At 41.8% G+C, this 14918-nt stretch overlaps 1 protein-coding gene across 1 annotated transcript in view; it reads left to right on the forward strand.

Moving 5' to 3' along the window:
- Nucleotides 1–344: 344 nt before the first annotated feature.
- The window catches only part of TXNRD1 (thioredoxin reductase 1), a 117253-nt gene continuing 102679 nt past the window's right edge, over nucleotides 345–14918 (forward strand). The window contains exon 1 of the mRNA XM_078076497.1: nucleotides 345–410. The gene's annotated coding sequence lies outside the window, so the exon portion shown is untranslated. The remainder of the gene's footprint in view (nucleotides 411–14918) is intronic.

Raw genomic sequence — 14918 nt, forward strand, 5'->3', positions numbered from 1 at the left:
ATAGTAAATGCAGCACAGTAATTTGAAAGATAAGATTTTGGATAATGCCTTTTTCGCACTTCTTTCCACTTTACATTTTCCTACTTATCTTTAGTGAGCGTACTTTAATGTGAAAAAAATCCACCTGCTTGAAAGAGAGGAGGCGTGGGCATCAGGGTGCGGCCCGCCCTCCGCCCCGCCCTCCGCCGCCCCGCCCACCGCCGCCCCGCCCTCTGCCGCCCCGCCCTCCGCCGCCCCGCCCTCCGCCGGCAGGGGGCGCGCGGCCTCCGCTCGGCTGCGGCTGCCCTCAGCCGGGAATTCCCACCGGTCCCTGCGCGCCGTGGGCTGCGCGAAGAGCAAGAAGGTGAGGGCGGCGGCATGCCCCCAGCCGGAAGCCAACGGCAACAGCGGCCGGGGCAGCCCATCGCCAGGTACGAGCTAGGGCGAAGGCGCGGCCCCAGGGCGCGGGGCCGGGCGGGCCTGGGGCGTGCGGTGACCGGGAAGCGCCCTCCAGACGGCCCGCGCCGCCCGGGAGCCCCGGGCCTCGGCCGACGCGCGCCACGCGGGGGAGTCGAGAGGCGCCCGGGGTACCCCGCCGCCGGCGCGGAGCGGCCTCCCCAAGTTTGCCCCCAGAAGGGCCCGCCCGGCCGGTAGCTTTCCGAGAGGTAGGAGACGGAAGGAGGAGCGTGCCGGCCGCAGGACCTGCCCGAAGACGGCTCACGAGCGAGCGAGGCGGGAGGCGGTTACTGGGCTGCTTTTGGTCGCGGGCTGTTGATGCTCCCTTGTTCCAAGCACCGTGTTTCAAAGGGGAATTCACCTTCACCCGTCAAGGAGCCAGGACCCCGGGGGCAGGGGGACAGAAGCCCAAATCAAAGGAGCTTAAGCGCCAAGGGGAAACTTGGGCCGTTTTCCCATGAGATTCTGACTTGGTAGGTCGTGGGTGGGGCCCGTGTACCCCCATGCCCACACGCACCATCCGCCTTCCAGGCTCATCAGATCTTCCTGTCCTCCCCCGTCTTCTCCCCCCTGAGTCTTAGGCACATTCCTGACAGCGCCAGCCCACTCTATCCTTTCAGCGACTCCGGCATGGGAAAGGCGCTTTTATTTCCTCCACTTTGCAGGTAATGGTAATAATGGCCAGCAGTTACCAGCACTGTTTCAAGCACTCCACACGGATAATCTTGTTTCACTTTACCGACAACACTAAAAGATAGGTTTATCATAACCCTGATTTTACAGTTGAAGCGGCTAAGGCACAAAACGACGATGAAACGTGCAAGGTCCACAGTAGTAAGTGGTAGGGCTGGGTACAGGCAATTGGTGACTCCAAACCCCAGATCATAATCTTTGTACTGCCCCCTCACCCCCCGGATTTACAGGTGTTAAAAGTGAGACCCGGAAAAGTAACTTGCCCAATAGATGGTAAATGCTGTAGGATCTGTGCCTTTCCGTGGCTTACAATTTAGTTACAAGGTAGCATATGGCGAAGGGCTTAGAGGAATGGTAAAAACAGCCAAGTGGGGAAGGCAACTCCCTTGGAAGAGTTGGATTTAGCAGCGGGGAGCAGCTGATAAAACCATCGTGGAGACAGTGAGGGTGCGTATCCTGCTGGAATTGAGGACATGCGGTGGGGGAAAGGGAGAATGGGAGAGAAGGTTGGGTGGGGGCAGCCCCTGCTCAAGATCAAGCCGCTAATTTGTGGCAATCACTTGAGTTTCTTCTCATCTACACAGTGGAATTTGAGTCCGTGTGTCCCAAATTTACCTTTCCTTTTACACCTTCGGGATTTTTCCAGTGTCCATGTGCTATCATTTATTTACTATTTACATCCACTTAAAAAAATACTTTTGGATTGGAATATACTGTACATACAGAAAAGAGCAGTTGTCCTAATACAGCTTATAACTGACCATCCCTGTGCAGCAAGCACCCAGCTGAAGAAACATTTCCTGTACCCCAGAAGCCCCCCTCATGCCTCTTACTCTCATACCAACGGCAGCCACTAGGATTTCTAATAGCATAGAAGTTTCACCTGTTCTATATTTACTTTTTGAAATAAATTTAGCACTGTTTTAAGCATTCATCTATGAAAAGCACTGCTTCGTTCTGGATATTTTCTATACACACATAGATATGCCTCCTATTGAAATTTAAAAAATTTTTTTTCATATATCACCTATAAACATTCTAGAAACTATCTTCCTTGAGTACCACCAATGATCTGCACACCAAATTTAGTGACATGCTGGACCACATGTTCTCTAAGTTCCCTCCAAATGTGAAATTACATGGCTAGGTTTCAAGGAACTGACTTCCTAAATGAGCAGCCAGAATCTAATGTGAAGTTTCTCACAATCTGGGCCAAGTTGTAATGATGAAGAATTTCTTGATTAAATGACTCTTCAACCCAGCATTTATTATTTACCAGGCACTAATAACTCAGGAGTGAACAAGGCATGATCTCAGCCCTTGAACATACAGTCCCGTGGAAGGGCATGGAAAATGCTGTGTCATCGTGTGTAATCATAAAGATGGTCGGGTACCAGATGCTGGCAGAGAATGGTAGAGGGAGTCAACTTCTGAGTGCTTAGAGTTTAATTTGTATTCTTGCCATGACACATATTCCATTCTATTTTAATTAACTTGTAAACATTTATTTTTCCTGCTGGATTTGTGAGAGTTATGAATGTGTTTTGTTCATTATTTTATCTGTCCCAGTCCTTGACACACTGCCTTACACATGGTTGAGACGCTGTAAATGTATGCATATGGTCCATATGGCAAAGGACAACTTTTTGTAAGTGAGAAATTTTCCAAAAGCCAATGTTACTAACATTGACCAGTGTCACAAGCACACCACGGAGGCGCACACATGAGTTGTGTCTTTCCACAGCGTCAGCTTTATTCGGTCATAAAGCAGGGTTAACATAATTATAAAGCAGGTTCAGGATTCCAAACTCAATGACATGTCACGATATGATTAACTTGGCTTCTTACACGGCACACAATAAACAAGATAACAGATTAGGTAGAAGTTAACAAACAACGTGAGGTCAGCCTGTGGGCGCAGAGTAGAGATAAGCCCTCGGTCCGGTCCAGGTCAGCCCTCCACACTTACTGTCTGTGATGTTCAAGCACTGAGGGATCTCAGCCCTGTTCAGAGATCAATCAGGCAGAGCCTTTGGCGGCAGCTGCCTTTTTAAAGTGGTCAGACAGAGAGGGCTCATGTCTGAGGAGTCTGACAGTTTGCTGCAGAAATCCTCCCTTTTTAGAGAGATTTAATCAGTGTTGGGCCCCTGCAGACCTCCTCTGCTTCTGCTTTTTATAGTTCTGGGGTGTCAGCTGCTGCTGGTCTCAGCAGTATCTCGTAGCTGCAGTACCCTGAAGTGCTTGCGTCATTGCTTGACGCAGGCCCCTGCTTGACATGAGTGACTCCATCTCGCTCTCTCCAGTGAAGCAAGGAGACAGTGTTTGTCAGTGTGTGTCCTAAGACCACCTGCAAGATAATTACTTACATAAAGGGTGGGTATGTGTAAGTTAAAAGTTCATTTTCCTAGCCTCCCTCCCAGACCTACTAAATCAAGTCTCAGGGTATTGGGCCAGGAATCGCCATGTTTGGTGCTTCAGGGGATTCTGTTTGAACCAAGGTCTGAGAACATGGGAGTGAGGTGTTTGAGCCAGAGTGAACCCACCTTTTCCTAGGGAGAGGCTCCTGCTCTCAGCAGTGGGGTTAAGGTTTGGGTGGAGGATGTAATAAGAGGAAATTGAAATCTGTGGTGTAGAAACTAGGGTCATCCTGATTGACATGCTAGGAATCTGCAGTCAGAAGTTAATATTGCATAACTTGGCTAGATAATTCAAGGGGAAACTTGCTCATAGCCCACATTAGCCTGATGATTTAATAAAAGTCTTTGGTCATTGTTTGAATCTTCACACTTGAATGTTCACCTCTTTGTATTAATGTTTTCTGAGTTTTAAAGCTTTTAAATTTGGCTTTTTTTAAAAAGTATATTTTGGATTTGCAGTTGTATTAAGCCCTTGAAAGAAGGGATTAATGTGTAAGGTTGTTTTTTTTTTTAACTTTCATACGACATCATTGAGTATTTCACGAATATTCCTTATATCCTCTTTTTAAGCTCTAAGCTTTACTTTGCTGGTAGAAACTAGTCTACATATGGGACACCTCAGTGGTTCAGTCAGTTAAGTGTCTGCCTTCAGCTCAGGTCATGATCCAAGAGTCCTGGGATCAAGTCCCCACATCCATTGGGCTTCTTGCTCAGCGGGGAGCCTGCTTCTCCCTCTGCCTGACCATCCCGCTACTTGTGCTCTCCCTCTCTCTGACAAATAAATAAATAAAATCTTAAAAAAAAAAAAAGAAACTAGTCTACATGTGTACAGCTGTAAATCACTATCATGAATCTCTATTTGGTGTTGAAAAACAGTTTGTTACCTATTGGTTTAAATGACAGTGCAATGGTTTTCAGCTCTCAACTGTCAGGTGTGTTGAGAATGCCTTAAAAATATGCTACCAACTTTCGATCAATATTTAAAAGTTATTTTTTGCCACAATTGAATGTGTGTGTGTGTGTGTGTAAGGCTTGTGTACACACACACACACATGCACTTCAGATGTCAGTGTCTATTGGATGAAAAACTGAGCTGAACAGGTGGTGTGAAGTGGGATAGACTGAGAATCAGCTTGTTATGAGAAGAATGGACAGGCCACAGTTGAGGGATTGAAACTTTAAATTCACTGCAAGGACAGGCAGGTAACAATAGAGAGGGGTGGAGACTAGGATGACCAAGGGACAGAATGTGCTAAAAGGGGGCTCAGCTCTCCTTCGCTGGGTGGGAAGATGACTCTAGTGCTGCCAGACCTTTAGATTTTTTCAGGAGAAACTAGAAATCCATATTTATTTATTGTTTTTGTGACTTCTTCCCGTTTGTAAATGTCAGCAATAATTCAATTAAATAAAACCCTGAGGGCCAAACAAGATACGATTGCAGGTCATTATGGTCTGCGAATGTGTAGTATCAAGCCCGCATACATTCGGGAAAAGAAGATGGGCCCTTTTGAACGTGTAAGAGCAGTAGCTGGGGCAGAAAGCAGTTTTTTTTGTTTTTTTGTGGGTTTTTTTGTAGATAGCAATGCAACACAGAGAAATGATTGAATGAACAGTGTAATGACCAAAGTATGATTCTCAAAAAGTTAAAAACATGATTCTTGTAAAAAATAAGATGAACATGTATAAAAATTTATTAAACTAAATGTATGAAGGAATCAGTAGGTGGTAAAGCTACCGATTTGAAGGAGAATCCAAGGAATAGAGACTTAATCGGTCAAAGAATTGCTGAATTGAATTTGCTAGTAGTTACAACACTGGTTAATGTCCTACAGGGCAATAAAACTGTAACCTCTGGTATTACTGGACAGACATGTACAAGTTAACATAAAACGTCAGTGTCCCCGGGGGAGCCCGGTGGCTCAGTGGGTAGAGCATATGACTCTTGATCTTGGGGTTGTGAGTTCGAGCCCACACTGGGTGTAGAGATTACTTAAAAATAACACCTTTAAAAAACAACAAAACTTCAGTGTCTGGACACTAACGAAATAGCAAAGTCAAGAACAGGTACATTCTTTTAAAGGATTGAATGTCCTTCAGTGGGCTTGTTAAACAATGCCCCAGTATGACATTGAAATGGCATTGTCATCCTCTTCCTTTATTTCCAAGCTTTGGATACTTTTTCTTAAGATCATGGATATTATACCATAGTTATGATTAATGTGGAGTTATCACTCACTTATTTCCTGGTATTTTAAGCTGCTTATTCCTCCCTCGCCAATGTACTGCACAAATTTGACTACTTTTTCAGGTATGTGCTGTAGCCTGCAAAAGGTTTAAACCACTGTGAGCATATTGAAGACTTCCACCCCTCTATATCCAGTTAATGATTGTTTCATTGAATGCTTTATCACGAGGATTTACTTTGAAGTGGATACCGTGCTCTCCGTCATCATATTTGTTTTAGGTTTAAGGAAGTAATTGTACGTATTTGAGCAACGGCTAGGTGTTTTTTTTTTTTTTTAATGTATGCAATGAGATCAAAGAAGAAGTATGGGGGGGGGTAGTAGAAGGAACTAGAACTTGGTAATTGGCTCTCCACCCCAACAGGTTTAGTCAGAAATGTAATACTGGGCTAAACAATCTTTATGTTGGGAGAGCAGGGAGCCAGGTTTCTTTGTACCTGTTTGTAGTAGGATTCCATGGTATCTTTCTGAATGTGATTTGATCTGCTAGACTGGTAACATGATCCTCAGGATTTGGTCGAGCTGATCTCTCTGGGCAAGAGGGGGTGTCCAGGCCAAAGTAGAATGAAAGGGAAGCTGACCGGGTATTGGTCCTCAGTCAAGCCTAGGGAATAGCAGTAACAACTCTCTGGTATCACTAAGAGGCAGCCAGGGGTGGGGATGGCAAGGAGGGAGGAGAAAAGCTTGGGCCAGTGTGTGTCTGGCAGCTGGTTTTCGGGCACAACAGCCAGAACAGACTTGCTAAAGAATACTAATTGTATTTATTAAAGCAACACAACAAAACAAAGTCAAATCAACATCTTGGCTCTGGGTGTGGGCAGAGTAATGTGGGAAGGGGAGGGAGTAGATTTTTTTTTTTTTTTAAGATTTATTTATTTTTAGAGAGAGACAGCGCATGAGCAGGAGGAGGTGGGAGGGGGAGAGGGTCTTTAGAGCAGACTCCCCCGCTGAGTGAGGAGCCTGATGCAGGGCTTGATCCCATAACACATGAGATCATGGCCTGAGCCGAAACTGAGTCTGATGCTTAACTGACTGAGCCACCCAGGCACCCCGGGAGGGGGTAGATTTTAAAGAGAATTGTATGCAGATCTTCTCTTTTTGCATAGGTACTGATTAATAATCATTCTTACTAGATTAGACCAATGCTGGAGCTCCTAGTGAAGTTTCTTTTAAGAACAAAGGACCTTTGACAGGTTTAGGCCTCTTTTAAGCCTTTCTCTCTTGCATTTGGCACATTTTTTTTCCTGTTCCCCGACCTTGCCAAGCTGCCTCATTCATTTGTTCTTGAACATTTGGTTTTCTGCCTAGAATACTCTCCCTTCTCCTCTTTGCTGTGCAAACCCTCCTTACCCATCAAGACTCATTCCAAATGACAGTTTTGTGATTCCCCAAGTAGTGTTAGTGTTGCCCTTTGTGGACACCTGTGGCCCTTTCCATTCCTGTTATAGGACATATAGTGCATTGTGTAGTGTGCTCTGCTAGACTGACTTCCCAGGGCAAGGATGTCTTGCTCAGAGTTGAATTCCCTGTTTGGGATGGTGTATCATGGTGCATAGTAGATGCTCAATAAATGTTGGAATGAAGTGAGTCAAGTTACTCCCTTCTGTGTGATTTTCCTTTCTTTCTTTCTTCCTTCCTTCCTTTCTTTCTTTCTTTCTTTTTTTTTTTTTTTAAAGATTTTATTTATTTATTTGACACAGAGAGACACAGTGAGAGAGGGAACACAAGCAGGGGGAGGGGGAGAGGGAGAAGCAGGCCTCCCGCAGAGCAGGGAGCCCAATGCGGGGCTCGATCCCAGGACCCTGAGATCATGACCTGAGCTGAAGGCAGATGCTTAACGACTGAGCCACCCAGGCGCCCCTCTTTCTTTTTCTTTTTCTTTCTTTCTTTCTTTCTTTCTTTCTTTCTTTCTTTCTTTCTTTCTTTCTTTCTTTCTTTCTTTCTTTTCTTTCTTTCTTTCTTTCTTTCTCTTTCCTTTCTTTCTTCCTTCCTTCCTTTCGAGAGAGAGAGAGAGAGAGAGAGAGAGAGCCCATGCACCCACACAAGCATGGGAGGGGCAGAGGGAGAGGGAGAGAGAGAATCTTAAGCAGGCTCCACGCTGAGAACAGAGCCTGAGGCAGGGCTTGGTCTCATGACCCTGAGATCATGACCTGAGCCGAAACCAAGATTTGGACGCTTAATGAACTGAGCCAACCAGGTGCCCCTCCTATCTGATTTTTCTATCCCAGTGACAGTCAACCCAGGACCATCTTTTTTCCCTTGGAAACTTCTTTTATCTAATTCTCTTTCCCCAACTCTTTGGAATCCTACAAATGGGACCTCTCCAGCAGGTAAAATTGCCCTTGTGATGAGGGAGAAGGAATGGGATTGCCAATATCCCATATAGAATATTGTAATTCCCAGTAATACAGTTTTTTTGAAAGAGAGGATAACTCCTAAGGCAGTCTTGTAAATTGGGCTACATTTACTCATTCAACACTTAAACTAACCATCTTATAGATGTTAGGCATTGTTGTAGGTGTTGGGGTGATGAGCAAACATGTCTTTCTGGGGTTGTTTTCTAGAGTAATGTATAACTTTTGAGACTTTTTGTGAAAAATAGTAATATTTATTGAACGCTCATTATGATCCAGGTCCTGTGCTGATTGCTTTACGTGTATTAACTCATTTAATCATTGGAACAACCAAATGAGGCAAAGGAGGCACAGAGAAGTAAAGGGCATGCAACTAGTAAGGAGTGGAACAAGGATTCTCACCCAGGAACAAATGCTCTTAACCACTGACCTATACTGCCTCCCTTACTAGATTGATTAGCCATTTCTAATCTAATGAGAATCTGCATCCCTCCATCCCCTCATAAGTCTTGGAAGTAAAGCATTGTGTTATCGTGAGAACCAGCAGTAGAATTAAAATAAAACTTTTTGGAGGATTGCCAGTACCTGGAGATAGTGAGAAAAAGAGCATGTTAAAGATAGTTTAACCTTATATTTAGGGACAAGTAGAATAAAAATTAGTCATAGAAATCCTGAATAGCCCAAAATATCCAGTTTAGGTGATGAACACTGAGTGCTATGGGCTCACTGACTGCCTACAAAGCTAAGTAGAATCCCTTTATCACTTCTTGTCCACAAGATCAATTGTGTCCCTGGAATATAACCTTGAACCGACTGGAAGAACTTGATATAAAACAACTTAGCTTCCAGGGTGGAATATCGTCACCATCATTACAGGGACAGTGTATTTGAGGCCTGCTTATTTAGATTATGGCTCCATAAGTCACTTGAGGGGCAATGGAAAGAGAATTAGAGTCAAGAAAACAAAGCTCTAGTTCTTGTTGTACCATCAACTAGCTGTATGATCTTAGACAAGTTCCATAGCACTTTTGGGCCTTGGTTTCCTTTGCAAAATAAAGTGAATGGATAAATATTAAGTCTTTTCCAGCTCTAATATTCTGTGGCTCTGTCTCCCAGAAAAATTAATCATCGAGTCCCCAAATGCATAGGAAATGTAATAATTCCAAATAAAAATACCTAGCATTTTATAGGATTCCACAATATACAAGGTAATTTCACATGTATTATCTAAGACATGTCTTTTTTCCGGTCTTGGCTGCTGGAATGCATGCCTGAATAATTACTAAGATTTTAACTCATTCACTTCATTTTATGTGGGCAAGTCAGTAACTTCTGACATAGCAAGAAAGAACTTGCTTTAAAGTAATAAATATACTAAGATCCAAATAATGTCTTGATTGCATTTTTAAAAGATTTGAGTAGAAGAGTGTGCATAAATTAAAGTATATTTCTGGAACCCATTCTCTGAAAGGAATGATCCTTAAATTCATGTCCCTCTTCTACCTATAAGGTCTCAATTACAGTCTTGTTTTTTATTTTATAACAACTGCACAGGAAATGAGTGTATCTTTTGGGATATCTTTTTAAATTTTATTTTTAATTTAACATACAAGTAAAATTGACATTTTTGGTGTTAGTTTTAGCACATGTATACACAATCAGGTTACATAACAGTTCCATAACCCCCTTATGCTGTGCTATCCTTTTGTGGATACAACCAACCCCTACTTGTAACTTCTGGGAACCACTATCTGTTCTCCATCAATATAGTTTTGCATTTTCAGGAATGTCATATAAATAGAATTACACAATATGTAACCTTTGAGATTTTTTCCCCACAGTATAATGCCTTAGAGTTCATCCAATTTGTTGTGTGCAACTATAGTTTATTCCATTTTATTGCATTTATTACATTGTTTGAATGTACCATAATTTATTACCTTTCATTCATTGAAGGATATTTGGATTGTTTCCTTTTTTTTTTGGATTATAGAACATTTGTATAAGGGTTTTAAATTGAGATATAACTAACATAGCATAAAAAAATCACCATTTAGGGGCGCCTGGGTGGCTCAGTCAGTTAAGCGTCTGCCTTCAGCTCAGGTCATGATCCCAGTGTCCTGGGATTGAGCCTGGCATCAGGCTCCGTGCTCAGTGGGGAGCCTGCTTCTCCCTCTCCGTCTGCCTGACTGTCTGCCTACCTGTGATCTCTCTCTCTCTGTCAAATAAATAAATAAAATTTTTAAAAAAATCACCATTTAAAGGTGCATAATTCAGTGTGAAACCATGTAATTTTCACTACCCCTAAAAGAAACCTTGTACCCATTAGCAGTAAATACTACCACCAGCCCTGTCAACCACCAACCTACCTTCTGAAGTCTCTATAGATTTGCCTCTTCTGGACATTTTATAGAAGTTGAATCATATAATGTATATTCTTTTGTGACTGGCTTCTTTCACTTAGTATGTTTTCAAGTTTTATCCATGCTATAGCATGTTATCAGTACTTCATTTCCTTTTGTTGCCAAATAATACTCCATTGTATGGATATGCCACAATTTATTTATTCATCAGTTGATGGACATTTGGGTTGTTTCTACTTTTTAGCAGTTATGTATAATGCTGCTGTGAATAGTAGTGTGTAAGTTTTGTGGGGACACATTTTCTTTTTGGGGGGATATATATTTAGAAGTTGAATTGCTGGATCATATGATAATTGCATTTATTTATTTATTTATTTATTTATTTTAAAGATTTTATTTATTTATTTGAGAGAGAGAATGAGATAGAGAGAGAGCATGAGAGGGGGAGGGTCAGAGGGAGAAGCAGACTCCCCACTGAGCAGGGAGCCGGATGCGGGACTCGATCCCGGGACTCCAGGATCACGACCCGAGCTGAAGGCAGTCGCTCAACCAACTGAGCCACCCAGGCGCCCTGATAATTGCATTTAACTGAGCAATTGCCAAACTGTTTTCTAAAGGATCCATACCATTTTACATTCTCGCCAGCAATGTATGAGAGTTCCAATTTCTCCACATCCTTACTAACACTTGTTATTGTCTGTCTTTTCTATTTTAGCCATCCAAGTGTTTGTGAAGTGGCATCTCACTGTGGTTTTGATCTGCATTTCCCTAATGACTGATAATGTTGAACATCTTTTCATGTGCTTATCGATTATTTATATATCTTCTTTGGAAAAATATCTTTCAAACCCTTTTCCCATTTTGTGATGGGCTATTTGACAAATATCCTAAGAGTTTTTTTATATATTCTAGATACAAGTCCCTTATCAGATATATGATTTGCAAATATTTTCTCCCATTCTGGAGGTTATTTTTTTAAGTTTACTTGATGGTGTCTTTTGAAGCACAAAACTTTAAAAATTTTGATGAAGTCTAATGTGTTGTTTTCTTTTGTTGCTTGTGCTTTTGATGTTGTATCTAAGAAACTATCCAAGGTCACCAAGCTTTACTATCATGTTTTTTTCTAAGAATTTTATAGTTTTTAAAAAATTTTTTGAAGATTTATTTATTCATTTAGAGAAAGAGCATGAGTGGGAAGGGCAAAGGGGGAGGGAGAGAGAATCTCAAGCAGACTCCCCGCTGAGTGTGGAGCCCGACACAGGGCTCAGTCTCACTACCCTGAGACTGTGCCACCCAGGCACCCCAAGGTTTTTATAGTTTTAATTCTTATATTTAGTTGTATGATATATCTTGAGTTAATTTTTATGTATGGTATGAGGAAAAGGTCCAACTTCATTCTTTTGCATATGGGTATCCAGTTATGTCAGTACCATTTGCTGAAAAGACAATTCTTTCCCCATTGAATTGTCTTGACACCCTTGTCAAAGATCAATATAACAGTTTATTTCTGGAGTTGCAATTCTATTGCATTGATCTGTATGTCTATCCATATGCTCATCCCACACTATCTTGATTACTAATGATTTGTAGTGAGTTTTGAAATTAGGAAGTGTGAGTACTCCTACTTTGTTTTACTTTTTCAAGGTTGTTTTGGCATTTCTGGGTCCCTTGTATTTCCATATGAATTTTAGGATCAGCTTGTCAATTTCTGCAAAAAAGACAGCTGGGATTTTGATAAGGACTGCATTGAATCTATAGATTAATTTGGGGGTATATTGCCATCTTAACAATATTAAATCTTAAAGTCAGTGAATTTGAGATGTGTTTCCATTTAGTTAGTTCTTTAAATTCTTTCGAAAATGTTTTGTAGTTTTCAATGTGTAGGTCTTGCCCTCTTTTTATTATTTATTTATTAAAGATTTTATTTATTTGTCAGAGAGAGAGAATGAGCACAAGCAGGGGGAGCAGCAGTCAGTGGGAGAAGCAGACTCCCCACTGAGCAGGGAGCCCGATGCGGGACTCTATCCCAGGACCCTGGGATCATGACCTGAGCTGAAGGCAGATGCTTAACCGATTGAGCCACCCAGGCGTCCCAGTGTGGCTTGTTAAACTTTTTCCCAAGTAGTTTATTCCTTTTAAGGTTATTGTAAATGGAAAAAAAAAAAATGCTTGCCTAACTTCATTTTCAGATTGTTCATATATAGGGATATAATTGATTTTTCTATTTCAATCTCATATCTTACAACCTTGATGAACTTGCTTTTTCTAAGAGGGGTGTGTGTATGTGTGTGTGTGTGTTTTCTACATAGAAGGATTTTCTACATAGAAGATTTTGTTATCTGTGACTATAGATAGTCTTATTCTTTCTTTTCAACTTGGATACCTTTTATTTCTTTGCCTAATTGCCCTGGTTATAACTTCCAGTACAGTGTTGAATAGAAGTGGCAAGAGCAGACATCCTTATCTTATTCCTGATATTAGGGGGAAAGCATTCCGTCTTTCTTTTTTATTTTTTATTTTTATTTTTTTAAAGATTTTATTTATTTATTTGATAGAGAATGAGAGACAGAGAGCATGAGAGGGAGGAGGGTCAGAGGGAGAAGCAGACTCCCTGCCGAGCAGGGAGCCCGATGCGGGACTCGATCCCGGGACTCCAGGATCATGACCTGAGCCGAAGGCAGTTGCTTAACCAACTGAGCCACCCAGGCACCCCCGTCTTTCTTTTTTATTATTATTATTATGTTATGTTAGTCACCATACAGTACATCATTAGTTTTTGATGTAGTGTTCCATGAATCATTGTTTGTGTATAACACCCAGTGTTCCATGCAAATACATGCCCTCCTTAATCCCCATCACCGGGCTAGCCCCTCCCTCCACCCCCTCCCCTCTAAAACTCTCAGTTTATTTCCTGGAGTCCATAGTCTCTCATGGTTCGTATGCCCCTCTGATTTCCCCCCCTTCATTTTTCCCTTCCTTCTCCTAATGTCCTCCATGCTATTCCTTATGTTCCACAAAGAAGTGAAACCATATGATAATTGTCTTTCTCTGCTTGACTTATTTCACTTAGCATAATCTCCTCCAGTTCCATCCATGTTGATGCAATTGGTGGGTATTCATCCTTTCTTATGGCTGAGTAATAGTCCATTTTCGATATGGACCACATCTTCTTTATCCATTTGTCTGTTGAAGGGCATCTGGGCTCTTTCCACAGTTTGGCTACTGTGGACATTGCTGCTATGAACATTGGGGTGCATGTGGCCCTTCTTTTCACTACATCTGTATCTTTGGGGTAAATACCCTGTAGTGCAATTGCTGGGTCATAGGGTAGCTCTATTTTTAACTTTTTGAGAAACCTCCACTCTGTTTTCCAAAGTGGTTGTACCAACTTGCCTTCCCACCAACAGTGTAAGAGGTTCCCCTTTCTCCACAACTTCTCCAACATTTGTTATTTCTTGCCTTGTCAATTTTTGCCATTCCCTCTTTCACCATTTGGTATGATGTTAGCTGTGGTTTTTCATAGATGGCCTTTATCAGGTTGAGAAAGTTTCCTTCTATTCCTAGTTTGCTGAGTATTTTTTTATCATGAAAGGTTATTAGATTTTGTCAAATGTTTTTTCTGCATCTATTGAATGATCATGTGGTTTTTGTTTTTTATTCTATAAATATAAGATTACATCAATTGATTTTTTTCATATGTTAAATCAACCTATGTGAAGTTAATCCTGGGATAAATTCCACTAGGTCATTGATACATAATTATTCCTATATGTTGCTGGATTTGGTTTGCTAATATTTTGTGGAGGATTTTTGTGTCTTTAGGGAATATTGTTCTGCGTTTTTCTTTTCATGTAATGTTCTTGTCTGGTTTTCAGGGTAATAGTGGTTTCATAAATTGAGTCAGGAAATGTTCCCTCCTTTTCTATTTTTTTGGAAGAGTTTGTGAAGAATTGGTTTAATTCTGCTTTGGATGTTTGTTAGAATTCACTAATGAAGGCATCTGAGCCTGGGCTTTTCTTTGTGAGAAGTTTTCTTTCTTTTTTTTTTTTTAAAGATTTTATTCATTTATTTGACAGAGAGAGAGCGAGAGCAGGAACACAAGCAGGGGGAGTGGGAGAAGGAGAAGCAGGCTTCCTGCCGAGCAGGGAGCCCGATGCCGGGCGCCATCCCAGGACCCTGGGATCATGACCTGAGCCGAAGGCAGACGCTTAATGACTGAGCCACCCAGGCACCCCGTGAGAAGTTTTCTTGATTATTAACTCAACTCTTTACTTGTTATAGGTCTTTTCAGATTTGCATTTCTTCTTGAGTCAGTTTGGGTAGCATGCCTTTCTAGGAATTTGTCCATTTCATGTATGCAGTATGTTGGCATACAATTGATCGTGGTGGGTTTTTTTTTTTTTAGACCATTAA

This window comes from Halichoerus grypus, chromosome 6 (assembly GCF_964656455.1).
Source record: "Halichoerus grypus chromosome 6, mHalGry1.hap1.1, whole genome shotgun sequence".
Taxonomy (NCBI): domain Eukaryota; kingdom Metazoa; phylum Chordata; class Mammalia; order Carnivora; family Phocidae; genus Halichoerus; species Halichoerus grypus.